Here is a 17,500-nt window from a genome sequence, read left to right on the forward strand (position 1 = left end):
GGGAGGATTTGTCCATATTGATCGTGATGCCTAACTGGGGAGCTAGGCGGAGAAAAAAGTCTCTGGCTGAGCAGAGTAGAAGCCTTGTTGGGGCGGTCAGGAGCCAGTCGTCCAGGTACGGGAAGACCTGCATTCCCTGAAGTCTCAGGTGGGTCGCTATCACTGCTAAAACTTTGGTGAACACCCTGGGGGCTGTGGTGAGGCCAAAGGGAAGGACCCTGAACTGATAGTGGCTGGCTCCCAGCCGGAAGCGGAGAAACCTCCTGGATCGTCTGTCCATTAAAATGTGGTAGTACACATCCTTGAGGTCTATTGAGCACATCCAGTCGTTCTCCCGCAATAGGGGGAGAATGGATTGAAGAGTGACCATTCGGAATTTCTCCTTGGTTACCGAGAGGTTCAAGAGGGAAAGGTCTAGAATGGGACTCGGGTCACCCGTCTTTTTTGGCACCAGAAAGAACCTGGAGTAAAACCCTAATCCGAGCTGGTCTGGGGGGACGGGTTGGATGGCCCTTTTTTCTAGCAGCTGCTGGATTTCTGCAGCTGCAGCCTCCCTCTGACCGGGTGGTACCATCAGGGAGGTTCCCGAGTCTGGGAACATGTTGCATTGGGATTTTGTAACCTCTGGACATAATCCGAAGCACCCAGCGGTCTGACGTGATGGACTCCCATGCCACCAGATGCCTCGAGAAGTGCCCCGACTGCCTCCAGAGTGGAGCAGTCGGGCAACCCTTCAGGGCTGTTGTGTGGGCCGATCAGAGAAGGATTCTCTGGACCCAAAATTTCTCGGGGCCCCTCTGCCTCTAGGGCGGCGTCCTCCCTGTCCTCCTCTGCCACGGAAGGACTGGTTGTCCGGAGCAGGTTGGGAATGTTGCGATTTCCGGAACCACATCTTCTTCTGTCCCTTTTGGTTCTTGGAGAAGGACCTCTGGGGAGCAGAGAAGCGGACTCCAATGGCAGACAACGTCTTCCCGTCCTTCTCGCTCTGGACAAGTGTATTGCGAACGGCCTTGCCAAACAAGGCAGAACCATCAGAGGAGGCATTCACAAAGGACGCCTTAAAGGGCTCCGTGAAGTCGCAATGTCGGAGCCAGGCCTGGCGTCTCATAACTAGACCCCTCCGCTAGCTCTAGCGGCTCCCTCAGTGGCATGAGACAACAGCCGCATAGAGGTATTGGAGATAGATCTTAGAGTGGCCATACGAGTGGAGTACAATTGCTTGTCCTCCGCCGACATGGACTCTGGGGGGGGAAGCAGCGTATTCTTCAATAAGATACCGCTGCATCCTGATGACATGTGCCATGTAGTTCAGGGACCTTACTGAGAAGGTCGCTGAACTGAATACCCGCTTCCCAAGACGATCCATCGAGCGGGACTCCTTGCTCAGTGGATGGACCGCGGGGCTCTCCTGAACTAGTTCCCTCTTAGTGGCTGCCGCCATCAACATGGCATCTACAGGGGGACCCTTGTTCCAGTGGGAACGGTCTGTGGGGGGAGGCTCAAAATCCTATCCGGGCATTTAGGGATTGGCTCCACAGCGTCCGGCTCCTTCCACGCCCTGGTGGTCACAAGGTCCACCAGGGGGTTGGCCGGAGGGGACACCCAAGAGGTAGACTGGCCTGCTTCGAATGCCTCCAGAAATACGGACTCGGAGGAAGCCTTGGGGGCAGACCACCCCCCCCCGAGCATTTCCATGATGTCTCCAAAGGAGACATCCTCAGGGGGGGTGATCTTGGGGAGCCTTCCCCTTCATTCAAGTCCGTGTCCTCTGTTAAGGACTCTGGGGAGTCCACGTGCCACCTCTTACACTTATGCTTACGAGGCACTTCCTCGGGGGGGCTGTCCGAGGCGGTCTCACCAGCAATGTCCTGTTCCAAAGGAACAACCTGGGACATCGAAGCAGGCTGTCCCTGTGGCCGGGTGATGGAAGCCTGACCCAGCAGAGAAGGAGTGCAGGGCGGAGCCGAGACAAGGGCCGGAGGTCTGGATGCTCTCGACAGAGCCCTCTCCACTACATCGAAGGCTGAGGGGGAGCCGCTCTCCCAGGGCTCCGAGAGCCAACTCCCACTCGGATCCGATGAAGGGATCGGAACCGGCGCCGAGACCGTCGGATCCGAGGGACCAGTGTGCTCCGACCTGGATGGAGCCGAAGGCACACTGAATCCCTCAGATGCGAAGCTCGGGCCACGGCTCCGAGAGGTCGGATCCAACGATGGAACCGACAGACTCGAGGGTAGTGTCGGATCCGAAGTACTGTCGGCGCCGACACACCCCCGGCTCCAACGCTGCCCGGCTCCAAGCGCTCAGAACCTGGAAAGCGGGTCGGAGAAGGAGCTATCGTAGCAGAAAAGGGTGTCGAGCTCCCCCCCCCGAAGGGGGGGGAGGCAGAAGCACTCCCATCTGCAGCTGGGCCTGGATGAACCTTCTCATCATCCGGTCCAAGTCTGTATCAGACAGGCTATAAGTGGATCTCGACGAGGCCACCGAGGCAGGCCTGGAATGCCGCCTCGATGACCTCGACGGAGATTGGGTCTCCTCCTCCTCAGGTCCCGGGGGGAAGCAAGGTGATCGGAGCCGAGGAGGAGGAGACCTGGAAGCCGTGGAGGGAGAAGCCCGCTTAGCTGGGGGGGGCCGAAGCGGAGGCCTCGGCCCGCCGCTTGTGGTGCTTCTCCCTCCATTTCTCCCTCCTGGCCTCCCTGTCCTCCGGTGCCTTAGTGGGAGTTTGAATCCCGGCCGGAGGAAGGGGGGCAGGAGTGGCCACCACCACAGGCTGAGGAGGTGTCACGGGAGTAGCGGAGGCCGAAGCCGAATCCAGGGGCAAAAGTCCCGCCAGGACCAGCTTCGACCTCCGCTCCTTCAGTGCCCTGGGGTTGAACACTGCACAAATGGTACATCCCGAGGACAGGTGTTCAACCCCAAGGCACCGAACACACCGAGTGTGGCCATCCGCCGGAAAGAGCTTATGGCCACACTCGGTACATTTAGAAAAAATAGGTTTTGGGGCCTCTGACATACCCAAAACTAAGTAAAAACTACACAAACACACAAGGCCCCAAATGCAAGCACACTAACGACCAGCGAGGGGAGGGTAAACACTAAAAAAATTAACAGACTAACGGGAAACCTAATACACACACACTCTGATTAAATTACAGAAAAATAGGCTAGAGAGACAAAAAAGAACACTTATCTCAAAGAATTGCCAGGAGCTCAAAATCCAGCTGACACACTCAAAGAGCGGCAAACTAGATCTGAGGTCATTTGGGGTTGGCAGGGGATTATGGGAGAGGGGAGGAGCTAGGAGCTTGGATCCATAGCTGTATAAATAGTTGCCGGCTCGGATCCGATATCGGATCCAAGACCCACAGGTTGCTGACAAATGAAGTCCCTACTCCAGATTAAGATAATATGACTGAAAGCGAAATGGACATTTCTACGTACAGATATTTCTGCTCATCCTCAAGCATTTTGGTACCATTCTACCTGCATCATTCAAGTGGCTCTGACCCAATCAACTAAGAAAAAAATTAATTCATAGACACACATTCCCAAAACACAATATTCATATCAATAAAGCCCCTAAAATTTAATTTATAGTAATTACAGTGAAAAACAAAAATAAAAGAAAGCAGCAAAATGCAACTATTTAACTGGAAGACAACATAACCAGCAAACTGGACTCAAACCTATAAATCTGCATCAAGATTTAAGAAAGAAATACAACATTTTTTACATAACACTCACAAAACTACTAATATAAATTAAAAATATAAGCACAGTTAAACAGTTAAGAAATTAACAATCATACTCAAAACTAATGCAGTAAACTATCCATCAGCTAATACATTAAAAAAGAAACTAAATTTACAAAAAGAAAAACAATAGCACACTACAATGAATGAAAATATTAAAAAAACAAAAAAAAAAACAAAAGATAAATTGGATCTGCATGTTCTGGTTTGTATGCTATACAAAACATTTTGTAGTGTAGGATTAGATGCTCACTCATTCACACCCTGAAACAAGTTCCCTATATCTATAATACAACATATTTCATTATTCTATATAAATGTACACAAACGCACACATGCGTATTTCTGCAGGAATTTCTATATAGATCTGTATAGATATAGCTCTATAACTAGAACTGTATCTAGATATATCTATACAATACATAAATGTATATGTTCCCCAACTTATCCATTTGGCATCTAAGCATCACTCTCAGTGAAGACAAGCTAGTACTAAAGATCAGCATCTTTCCTTCCTCTATATAAATATTGTAAGTCCACCACGTTTCTCTGCATATCCATCTGGGTGCAGAACCTCAGGTCATTCACTCCCACATGGACCACCATTACGTCATAGTCATATATGTCTGGTTTAAAGACCTTATGGCCACTGTGGCATCATGGTTCCTAATACCAGACAAGCAGCTTACTCTAACTCAGATACTCTCCTAAAAGAAGTCAGAAAAATCAGTCTTCCATTTTAAGAACCGTAAATCAGTCTTGTGAGCTGGTTCAAATGGAGACAAAGTGTGCTTTTCAAGCACAAAACTGACATCCCAAGGAGCAGCCACCTGTTTCCTAGGTGGGTGAGCATCTAACACCCTTTCAGGAACTGTTTTAACTTGAGCTCTGTTTGAAAGAGTAAAATCTAGGGGCAGACATGAAGAAATGTCTGACAAATGTACGCTGATAGAACAGTGTGACAAACCATTGGACAACTCACAGAAATCACGAACCAGAGAACACTGGGTCTGAGAATAGTCCTAGTTTTATTAGTACTAATTAGAAAAATGTTCTCCACTTGCCAATATATGATTTCCTAGCAGCAGTCTTTTTTTTCATCTCCTTAGGTACCTGCTGCACGTCCTCAGGAAAAAAAGATATCTAAAGGGTATCAACAGTTTATCATGCAGGCAGTTAACTGAAGAGCTTCCAGACTGAGGTGTATCAAGCAACCCCCTGTCTTGTGTGAACAAATCCTGTCAGGGGGAAGTTTCTGGTAATTGCCCTTGGCCAAATTGAGAATGGAGAGAGACTATTGCCCTGGTCAGAAGGGAGTCACCATCATATTTTTTGGAGAGTCCTTCTAGATCTTTAGATGAACCCTGGTCATCAGTGGAAGGGCTTACAGGAACACTCTCATCCATGTGAATGAGAAAACATCTGTCTTCCTGGTCTGACAGCAAAGAATCCGGGTTCAGAATTCCTTTAGTTGTCTGTTCTAAGATGAGGAAAACAGGTTTACTTGAGGTGTTCCCCACAGCTGAATCAATTCTTGGAAGACCCCAGGATGAAGCTTCCATGTGTGGGGATCTATCTTGGGCCTTCTGAGCTTGTCTAAATTAGGGTTCTGCACTGATGGAATGCATGAAGCCTTCGGAGTAAAACTGAGATGTATTGCTACCTCCCAGGCTGTCACAGCCAGTCTGCAAAGAGGATGGGATCTGGTACCCCCCCACTTGTTTATGTATCACATCACTGCGGTGTTATCTGGGTGCACTTACAGAGGTCCTGGGGACCAGTCATGCTTCAAGGCCTTTAAATGATCAATGACAGCCACCATCTTTCTGATATTGCTTCCGTTTGTCCACGGAGTCCCACAGAGGTTGAACTTTTACCTCTTTTGAAACAGCTCCCAATGTCTGATCTGAAATGCATGTGTTGACCTAATTGGGTACTAATGTAGCCGATACAAACTTAGTTATTAAACTCTTATAACCCATATATTAAATATGTTGTATTCTATAAGTGTTTTGTAAATGGCATGTTTAAGTTATGGAACAGTTGAAGTTCTTGAACAATTTGAGAATTAGCTAACATCAACTGTTGATTTTTTTAACTTAAGAAAACTTATTCACTGTATAAAATATCCAAAATATCCAAAACCACAATCAGTGTACTTGTTAAACTCATTAAAAATAATAAAATGCCGCACCAGGACATAACAGTCTTTAATTACACAAAGTTATGAGCGCTTTTGTTCCAATTGAAAAGGAACTTCATCAGAAACAATGTGATCTCTACTTCCTTCCTTTTATACACTTAAAAAAAGGTGCCAAAAAACACTGGCAAAAATTTAAAGGTTTACACACATTAAAATATAAAGTACTATTCCCAAACTTCCTGTATCAAATACATACGCACACACATATATATATATATATATATATATATATATATATATATACACATATATTTATATACATATATTTATATACATATATTTATATACATATATTTATATACATATATATATATACATATATTTATATATATATTTATATTTATATATATATATATATATATATGCTAAACACCAATATCATTAAATATTAAAGTAAATATTGTATAAAAAACATAATAGAAGATGCATTAAGAATTAGTAAATAGTAAACACATGAAATAGCTTATATAATCAATTGAACTATTTAAAAACATTTAGGAAAGCTTCATTGTAGAAGTCCTATAACAGGCAGTCTGAATTAATTTTCAAAATATGCTTGATAGATATTACCTGGTGGGGCAGTGGCATTTAATAAAAGTTGCTAGTGAAGCTCCCTGTTCTCAATAAAGGTTTCCCAATCACCACCCCTTCCCGGGCATTCCACCTTTTCTAAAATGGCAAAGCCAAATTTCTTAAAATCCTTGCACATTAAAGAATGCTTATAAAGGGCATTACAAGAGCTGGCTTTACCAACTGCATATACGTGCTGATAGATTCTTGTCCACAAAGATCCAATAGTCTTTCCTACATAGAATTCTGGATGATAGAAAGAAGGTTATATATACAACACCCTTAGTATTGCAGTCAAATCTGCCCTTGACTGTAATCAATCTAAGAAAATCTTGCACAGAAAAACTACTGCCCTCAAAAATAAATCTACACTGTTTGCAGGTTCCGCACTGCTTCATGCCCCAACCTTTGGAAAAACATTATCATAACTCCTGCTTGCCTTTTATTTTTTGCTATTTTTAAAAACAAATCTAGGTTGTTGCCCCAACCAGTTGGTTAACCCAGGACATCCAAAAACAGTACTCCAGTGTGCTTTGGTGGAACTTTTCAAAGAATAGATGTCTTTGTTGTATTGCAGGACCAACACCTGTGAAGGGTTATCTGGACTTTTTTTTATCACTGTTTTTATTCTGACCCACCGTGAATCCAGGTTGTCGTATAATGGAGCCATATCGAGAATTTCTGTGCTCTATAACAAAACTACTCATATCGTCCAACATGCCCTGCTTTTAAACATTTCACAAAGCTTGATAGCTTCAACGTGGAAGTTGGTGTCATCAGAAACTAATCTACTAAGCCTGATCAGTTGATCTTTCACCAAATTCTTTTTCTGCCATGCAGGGTATTGACTACCGAAATGCAAACATGCATTCAAAAGTGTTTTTCCTGAAAATGTTGGACTCGTATCTTTGTTCCTTGAAATTTTTGTACAATGGGATGTCGAGAAAATCAACAGAATATGTGTTCCATTGGTGGATAAATTCTAGGAAGTTGGTGGAGAGGTTTAAAAAGTCCATAAAAGACTTCAGTTCCTCTGAATTGCCCTTGCATAAAATAAATATATCATCCAGGTACCTGAGATAAACTCCAATCATAGAAGGAAAAGAAGGAAAATGGGAACAAAAAACATGAAAGTCTCCCAGAACCACAAATCCATGTTGGCAAATATGGGAGCTGAAGCTGCTCCCGTGGCCACACCTCTATATTGTTTGTAGTATTCATCTTCATAATATACAAAGTTGTTAGTTAGCACAGGCTCCATACACTGGAGGATCAGTCTAACATCAGTATCGCTCAGATCTGTGCCCCTTACCAAAGCTTGATGAAACCAGTCCAACCACTCCTCATGGGGGATGAAAGAAAAGAAGTCTTTGATGTCTATTGTAACAAACAGCACCTCAGGCAAAAACACAGCTTTAGACATTATCTCAAGAAAATGCCAAGAGTCATTTAGTATATGTTGCTTATCCACTGTAAATGATTGGTAAAGCCAAGTCTTCTAATGTCCTTTATAAGCATTCTTTGGTGTGCAAGGATTTTAAGAAATTTGGCTTTACCATTTTAGAGAAGGTGGAATGCCTGGAAAGGGGGGTGATTGGGAAACCTTTGTTGAAAAGAGGAAGATTCACGGGTAACTTTTCATTAAATGCCACAGCCCCACCAGATATTAATGATGCAATATCTATCAAGCCTATTTCAAAAACTAAGTCAGACTGTCATAGGACTTCTATAACGAAACTTTTCTAAAATGTTTTTCAATAGTTCAATTGATTATATAAGCTGTTTCATGTGTTTACTGTTTACCAATTCTTAAATGCATCTGCTGTTGTGTTTTTTTAAACAATATTCACTTTTATATTTAATGTTATTGGTATTTAGCATGCATATATATTTGATGCAGAAAGGCTGGGAACAGTACTTAATATTTTTGTGTGTGTGTACCTTTAAATTTTTGCCACTGTTTTGTGTTTTTTTTTAAGTGTATAAAAGGAAGGAAGTAGAGATCACATTGTTTCTGATTAAGTCCCTTTTCAATTGGAATGAAAGCGTTCAAAACTTTGTGTAATTAAAGACTCTGTTGTGTTCTGGTGCTGTTTTTTTATTTTTATTTGAGTTTAACAAGTACGCTGATTGTGGTTTGGGGTATTTTGGTTGTTTTAGTTTACTGCAGGCACTGGACTGTAAAAAATATGTTTTCCTGTTAGACTAACATAAAAATAAAACATTGTGTGCATACTTGTATGACGTAAATATGTATTCCTTCAAGTAGGTTTCTTAGAAACTTTTGTATTCAATTCACCTACTAAATTTTTAGGAATGTAGTGAACGGGCATATGATTAGGTGTTAAAGGTTGAACACAAACGGTATTACTTTCGAAGTACACATTGAGAGCCTAAGTTATGATTTTATGAATCGAGGTCACAATGTAAAGTAAAAATAATGTTGCTCATCAATGAAATCAAAAAGTGAAGCATTTTTTGAATACAGATCCCTTAAATCTTACAAACTTGAACCAAAATGGTGGTACTACTGAGTTAAGGTTTACCAGAAGTTATAATAGGCACACTGAAGCATTTCAGAATGCGATTAAGAAACGGTACGTATTGAAAGAAGTAGTATGAAACTTCATCTCCTTCTAAATCCAAAGTTTGTTTATAAGAAAGGTAATAATTTAAAGCACAGGTTGTGCTATAAAGATCTTAAAATGAGAGAGAACTTTCTATGTCATAACTGTACTACTATGCTTATACAAAGAAACTCCTTTTTTCATCCTGTTACAAAAATTGAATATAGATGCAATAGTTATGCAACCTATAACATCAATAATGATGTATACACTGCCACCTGTATAAAATGTGACTCATTCTATATAGGTAAAAGAAATAAAAACTTAAAGGATTACCAGATGCATGGATTATAGAGATCAGTGAAGACAAATACTTTAGCAAAGCACAAGAGAGAGAATGATGAAACACATCACTTTAAATTTGCAGTTTTACAAGTAGTTAAGAACCATCATGATAAAGGGTGGGGTTTGGTAAGCAGAACTGAAGCTCTAGAGAAGTAAAATGGATGAATATTTTTAATGTCTTATTAGTTATCAGAATTAAATGAAATGTGTAATTTAAAACAATTTTTAAAAATGCAACCACTGATATAATGTTTTTCTTGTTTTAAACTAGGATGTTTGACTATTACTGATATTTGCCCCTTTACGACCAGATTATGTTAATTAGGATGATGGCACTGCATTAGGTTATGTTAATGGTTTTGATTTTCATGCACATTTTAAGTCTGATGAAGCTCACTGTGTGAAAGCTGTTGAGCTACTCGTTCTGAACTTTATACATTAAATATGTCAAGTAGCTGAATTGTTTACTACATTACTGTTCTGGCTTGGACTTTCAGCCTGCTTGAGCTGCCAGTGGTTGTGTTCTGGAAAATGTTTCTGTGACAGAAGATCAGAGAAGACTTCTGTAAACTGATTAGAAACCACAGCTTTGGTAAGAGTTCCCAAACAGTCGCTTAAGTCTCTTGACAGCTGGAAAAAAAATCTGCAAATATAAGATGGAATTCCACAGATGGAAAGATATGCATGCTCTGGAGTCTGCAATAGCCAATAACCAGAGCTAGGCATTTTGAGAATAGCCTTAGTGCATTAGACAGTACAAAGGATAAAACAAGAGAAATGATAATGTGTGCCAGACCCAGCAAATCTTAAGAAACGTCTGAATGTTTGGCAACAGGAATGTGACAGGTGTCCTTTAGACCCAGCTGTACCATGAAAGCATGATGAGGAATCAAAGGTACAAGACTCTGACGTGATAACATCTTCACCCTTGGGATCTTACAAAAAGGTTTAGAGCACAATATTCAGCACTGGCCTCCAGGAGCCTTCTGGTTTGGGGACAAGAAATACTTTGAATAATAGCCCTTGTCCAGAAGAATGAGAAGCACTGGTTCTAGGACTCCCTGAGATGGCACAATGTGCAGAATGGGAGAAAAAAAACAAGAAATGTGGTTTCTTGAGCAAGACGGAATCCCTCAAAAGGGAGAAAATGATTCCAATTGCCAGATTATGGTCTTCAGATTATCTTATGCCATAAGGGAAAATGAAGTTTTAGGGACATAGAAGAACTGCTAGGGTGTGGGATGGGGAAATCATGAAAAGGAGGACAAACATGATGACTGGAGGTGGGGGGGGGGGGGGGGTCAGCCCTTGAGATTTTGAAGCCTTTCCAATTTTAGCTTTCTTTCCATTGATTTTTTTAAACCTTGAAAGTTGGCTCCTTAGAACGTTTAAAGTTCTATGCCCTTTCATGACACCGTGTTGGTTGAAGGAGTTAAGGTGAATTATAAGAGGAGGTCAGATGGCTCTTGAATACTTCTGAGAGTAAGGATAGGAAGGATGTGCGACAGCAGGTAGAACCATTATGTGCTCCAGGGAGGTGAGATCTAAGGGTACAGTGATAAGCAGAGAAGAACTAGATAATTAGTTTTATAATGGTATGATGCAAAAATCTAAATGAAGAAACTGACAGTAAGTTATGTTAAAAGTAAAATATTGATCGGTCACTAATGGGCAGTATCTGTTGCATTTAACAGAAGACACTGATGTGCAGTCAGCAAGAGAAATGTACCTATCCAGCTTTTTAAAAGAGATTTTTTTTAAGATAAAATGCATTTTGAGAGTTATGCAACACAAATGACAGTTAAAATACAAAAATAAATTCATTTTTAAAGTGCGAGAAGTCTTGTGAGACTAAGTGCGCTCCCCTGCATCACTTTACTCGTGTACTAACACTAACCCTCTTAACATTACACGTCAACTTATGAAAACCCTTATCCCTAAAAGAACCACTACACAAGACACTGACACACAGACACACACATACCACCAAACATGCACAACACTACACCCATACCCAAAACAACTCTAACTAGCAAACATGTTTGCACACACTATAACATTCACCAGCACTCTTGTCAATCAAATTGCCATTGACAAAGTCACACACACACACACACACATTAAATCTATCTCATTATGTAGCACTTAAACTGGAAATGCTCAGTGCATGCACACAAACACACCACTAAATGTATCCCCCTTCCTAGCCCTTATTCTGACTCTAGGTAGTAAGTAAACACTTGCATACACATGCCAGAAAAACTATCCCCTTACTTATCCCTAATTCTAACCCTAACACAGAAACACTCCCACATGCTCACACCCCAACCCACTTAGTGACAATACAAATCCTTGAAGTTCTGGCTTTTAAAGTACAACTAAACTGAAAAAAACTCCATTTGATCTACTTATGATCCTGAATACACTGCTGAACTAATAGGATATCAACAGTGCAACCATATGCATATCTGCCACATACAAAGACTCTACACTTATGTGCAACAGAAAAATCATTACGCAGTACTACCTCTATCTTATGAAGATGTCCAGCCAACTCAGGACCCACACCCACTAACTAACTCTCTTCTGGATAACCTTCAGAATGCTAAACAGACAATTCCAACTGGCTACTGATTCATTCATCCATAGTGGAATGCTAAATGGCAATGCCAATAGGCGACTAATGAATTCATAAATACTGTTTGTACAGAGTGCTAAAAGGACAATTCCAATGGACTACCGCTTCATTTATGAATACTGTTCATATGAAATGCTAAAAGGACAATTCCAATGGGCGACTGATGCATTTTTAAATACTAATCCTAAAAGGACAGTTTCAATCGGCTAATGATGCATTCATAAATACTGACTGCAAAAAATTTACTCTGCCATTATGAGCCGAACACAGTAGCTGTTACTGAAGTATAGCTTTGAGTAAATGTTAAGGATTCTAAAAGGCTTCATCCAGAGTACAATGCTCAGCTGGTAAAATATTATCTCCCAGATACAGGGTTACCCTGAAAGTGGCAGATGTTCAGATGGTCAGACTATCTCCCAAATCTCACTTCCCCAGCACTAAACATTCTGGACCTTCTTTCTTACTACAAAAGTTACACTGCGAGACTGCAATTCATGCAGTATGTATGTTTCTCTTTTTCAGGGTGTTTCCCTGTTCCCCACTGTTCTGTAACTACAGAGTGAGTAAATGTGTGTTTTGTGTGTGTGTGTGTGTGTGTGTGTGTGTGTGTGTGTGTGTGTGTGTGTGCGTGCGTGTGTGCGTGCGTGCGTGTGCGTGTGTGCGTGTGTGCTGGTGGGTGACTGAGGTGTTGCATGCTTTCTTATTTCCAGGATGCATTTCTTTTTATCATATATGACTACCAAATTTAATTTTGACAGTCTAGAAATTCTCTTTTCATAAGAGATCTTTCCAGCTGTGCATTAATCTGATACTATCCTATTATTTTAAGTTTTGTGCCTGGATTGCTTGTTACTTTACAAAGTATACTGCTCCACAACATTCACAAGAATGAAACATAGTTAAACTGAAATGATTAAAATATTATTTATCTGAAAGTTCATTTGGCTGATCACATAAGTTTGAAATGTTCTGTCATAAGCATTATGAGAAATTTAACAGACAGAATTTTAAGTGTTTCCTCAAGGTGGGCTCTGGTCCATTGTGCCCACCAAACCCATGTTTACTATACGTATAAGCTTTGACTTTACAGTATACTATAATAAACTATTTATTTAGTCACTAAATTTGTATTTGTCTAGGTCTTTAATGACACCTTGGATTCAGTCTGTACACATACACACATATATATATATATATATATATATATATATATATACATATATATATATCTCTCTGTGTGTGTGTGTGTGTGTGGTTTGCTACCAAAATTTCAGACAGCATTCACTTGAACTGGGATAGTCGAAAGGCTATTTTCCAGTTCACAGAAGGCCAAACCAAAAATGGTCAACTCCACAACAGACAATGCTTGTGTGCATTCACTGTTGTGAAGTCAACATTCTGCCTGGAGATCGCAGTACAGTGGGGATTGGGAAATGTACCCATTTCCTCACTGTAGTGCGATCTTGAAGTTTGTATATGTAATTAGCGGGGGGGGGTGCAGGGGGGCCTGCCTCCTGCAATACTTTAGTTGGAAATGGTTGGTAAGCACGTTACGCTGGGTAATGTCCAGTACGTCTAATGACTATGTGTTGACATTAGCAGTTTCATTAATTTGCGTGAATGATGTTTTTATTTTTGTTATTTTTCGCGGAAGTGATCATTCGACGGAATGCATTCCAAAATTATGACAATAAATTCCCCCCTACACACACATACATATACACACATATTATATACACATACACACACACACACACACACACACACACACACACACACACACACCCGTACATATATATGTATGGGGGGGGGGTCCACTGAATTACGTTAACACACCACAATGCTGCTGGCTGACTAATCAACAAGATTTGGTCGACATATGCAGATGGTCGACAGGTGTGATAGATCAATGATCCCAGGTGGGAAACATTCCCTTTTCCCAGAGACTGTCCGATCTTGGAGTAAGTGCATATAGTTATAGGTGGGGGGTGGTCGGAGAGTGATGGGGGACAAAAAAAACGATGCTATGTTTTTTTTTTTAATTATATTTGTTAAATGAGTGGGCCCATGGGACACAAAGTAACTTTTCAAAGTGACCAAGGAGCAATGTATAGTTTAGTGATTATCACAGTCACAGAAGTAATTAAAATGGAGGCTGTGAGAGTCAAACCCAGGAGCACTGCAGGATTTGGGTTTTGCAACATATAATCTCAAAATCTGCACCAAACGCCAAAATCAAATAAAACAAAACTCAGAAAAACACTGGAAATTTTATTTAATTTTATTTAGGAGGTGGGTGAACCGGATCAGTGAGGTTATAGGTTCATAGGCCATTATTAGGCTAATGACCACTAGGGCACTTACAAGCTTAACAGCGCACCCCAAACCATTTGGGTCCCGTGTATCACATGGGGGGGGGGGTGTTATCAGGCAGGTAGCTAAGGATTTGTAGGGGAGGGTGTTAGAATAATACTTTTCTTACTGACAGCCTCTGTCCATAAGGGACAACTGAGCCAGACTGGGAGTACATTTATGATTTCCCATCCAATTATCAAGGTACTGTTTGAGCAGGGTCATGAATGAACTCTGTTCTACATGGATGGGGAGTCTATTCCATAGTACATGGATCCTTTGGGACACACATCAATCTCTTCAGCATATTCTGTTTATGTCACAAGCAATGTTTACATTCCTGGATATAGTGTTTCTGGTGTTGTTTGTTTTGCGCGTGTGCAACAGATCCATTAGGCCTAAGTCTGTGGAAGCCCTGTAAACCAGGCAAAGGTCCCCTTTTAGCAGCCTGTAGGAGACTAAATACAGAGACAGAGCCTTTAGGCGAACCTTTTAAGTTATGACTTTGTTACAGGAATGTAAAATACAATCAAAAAGCAAAAACAAGACATTACACAATAATAAACACAAACAGCAATCAAACACAATTAAAAAAAGATATTACACAAAACACGACTTATGTATAGAAAAAATAAATAAATACTATGTCAAAAAAGTAGCCGAAAGAACTATATATGCTTCCCTACACAAAATTTATAGTCTCTGAAACTAAACAATTTAGAATTAAATTACTGTGGAGAGCTTCACTTCCTACCCACCTTGCATCCACTAACTCCATAATCATGCAACTGTAACCAGCAACATTATGTTTACAGCCTTTAGCTTCAGTTTTCTTTTAAACACACAATTTTATACTTTTTTCATAAATGCTTAGTGCTGATTTCCAATTATTAAGTGCTACTTTCCAGGTTGATTTTTTTACTGGTACAACTGACTACTTAGCAAAGTGCTGACAATCAGCAGTACAGAAACATCATCTTTGTGTAACTCCAGCATTTGTGACTTTTCTTATTTACCTGACTGTAAGAACCTGCAATATTCCTTCACTTGGCAAGTTACTGTAGAAACAGTATACCAGTCTTGGAATAAACTTCCAGTGGATATTTGAAATATCAATCACCAACATCAATTCAAAACTGCTACTAAAAACTATCTAAACAATACATGGATCTGTCATTGTAACTACCCTCCTTGATTGACCTTTCCCTATTATACACCTCTCTCTCACCTAACCCCTTTCTTTCTCATATGTTTACTGTTAAACTGTACATTGATTTAGCCCTAAGCCAATATTAATACTCTACCAGTATGACTGTTAATGCAACAAATACAATGACTGTACTTGAGCCCTACGGAAGTAACCTTGGCACTACCTCTGAAGTGACTGTGCAGACTGACGTTAATAATACGTTAATGATTTTGAATGTAATTACGGTCTTCGATTTAATCATGTACTTGTCATTATCTTTATTCATTTCTATTATTATTCTGTATCTAGTTTTTGTTATTGTACATGTTATACATATTTGTGGAGCTTTTCACCCCGGGCCTCCGCTGAAAAAGGGCTCCAGTTCAGTCAGACTAACCTGGCAACAAATGTCAAACAAATAAATAAAAAATAAATAAAACATTCTCTAACATAGCTAAGTAACCAGCTGCCTGTCGATAACATGAATTGCTGGTGTGACTTCAATTATATTTTCAGTATTTTTCAGATTCCAGGAGTTGGGTCTGCAAGATCTAACTTGCAGAAGAACTACAGTACTGCTAACTTCTTATCAATGAAACCTGCGACAGGAAGAATGTTTAAAAAGAAAAGAAAATTCAGCAAAACAAATAAACTATAAAACTGTTTACACTATGTTTAATCTTAAACAGGCTTTACTTAGTGGAAAAATAACTCTACACGACTATATGACAACTGATTATATTAAAGAACGAAATGTGTAACTGAGGAGAAGAAACAAATAAAAAGTATTCAACTAATACTTTGATAAAACAAAGATATCCCCGCATATAATGTGTTTTCCCTAACAGAACCAAGATGCTAACCTCCAAAACAAGGAAGCCAATCTGGTGGTCTTCTGCCATAAACAAACTCTACAACAGAAGAAAGAAACTGTTGCAAAAAAAAGAGTAAAATCCCACGATTGGAGGAACTCCCTTGGTCAACCTCAGTAAGAAGCTGAGATCCCTCATAAAATCCTCCAAAGCTAGTTATGAAAACAAAATTGCCACAGATTCTAAAGACAACCACAAAGCATTCTCTAGCTATGTCAAAAATCTCAATGGCAACACTCAGATCTGCTGTGAGTTACAGCACAATGACACTAAATATACAGAACCAACTGATATTGCCAACATCCTGGCAGATAGGTTCAGTGTTAACTTTACCCCCCTCTCACCCCCTAAAGGGCCCATCTTTATACCGGAAGAATGCAAAGTTCCTGTAATCACGGCTGCACGGGTAAAAACTTCACTCTCCAAAGCCAAGAACACAGCATCCGTGGGACCTGACAACATCCCAGGCTGCCTTCTACACAAACTACAGAATGAACTGGCACCCCACTTAAGTACCATGTTCAATCATAGCCTCACCTCAGGCTTTGTGCCCATTGAATGGCGCACCGCAACAGTTATCCCACTCCACAAAGGGGGGGGCCACAACAGACCCCGGGAACTACCGCCCCAATTCATACCTCTCAAACTCTTAGAGCAAAAACTCTGGACAAAGCCTAAAATCATGGGGGGACAACTAGGGACAGATTTTAAATATTGTTCTTACAGATTTAGAAAGTTGATAGAATAATAGGTTTTGCATTAGCATGAATTTTCTGAAGGATGTGGAGTCAAACTCAAATGTTTGTCATTATTTAATGATTTCAGTCCTAAGCTATTTGTCAGAAAAGTACAGATTTTTAGGAGGAACATACTAAAATACGAGGCAAAAATCTGGATGTTCTGCAAAAATCTGTACAGTTGAGAGGTTTGCGCCCCATTAGCCTGACAAGCCTCGTCTGCAAGGCCATGGAACGTATCATCATGGAACTCATAAACAAAGACATTGGAGATC

At 40.8% G+C, this 17,500-nt stretch overlaps 1 protein-coding gene across 1 annotated transcript in view; it reads right to left on the reverse strand.

Moving 5' to 3' along the window:
- Nucleotides 1-17,500, reverse strand: part of YJU2B (YJU2 splicing factor homolog B) — a 986,874-nt gene that overhangs the window by 270,485 nt on the left and 698,889 nt on the right. The window lies entirely within an intron of this gene.

Source organism: Protopterus annectens, chromosome 15.part0, assembly GCF_019279795.1.
Source record: "Protopterus annectens isolate FY-2018-M chromosome 15.part0, PAN1.0, whole genome shotgun sequence".
In the NCBI taxonomy this organism is placed as follows: Eukaryota; Metazoa; Chordata; order Ceratodontiformes; family Protopteridae; genus Protopterus; species Protopterus annectens.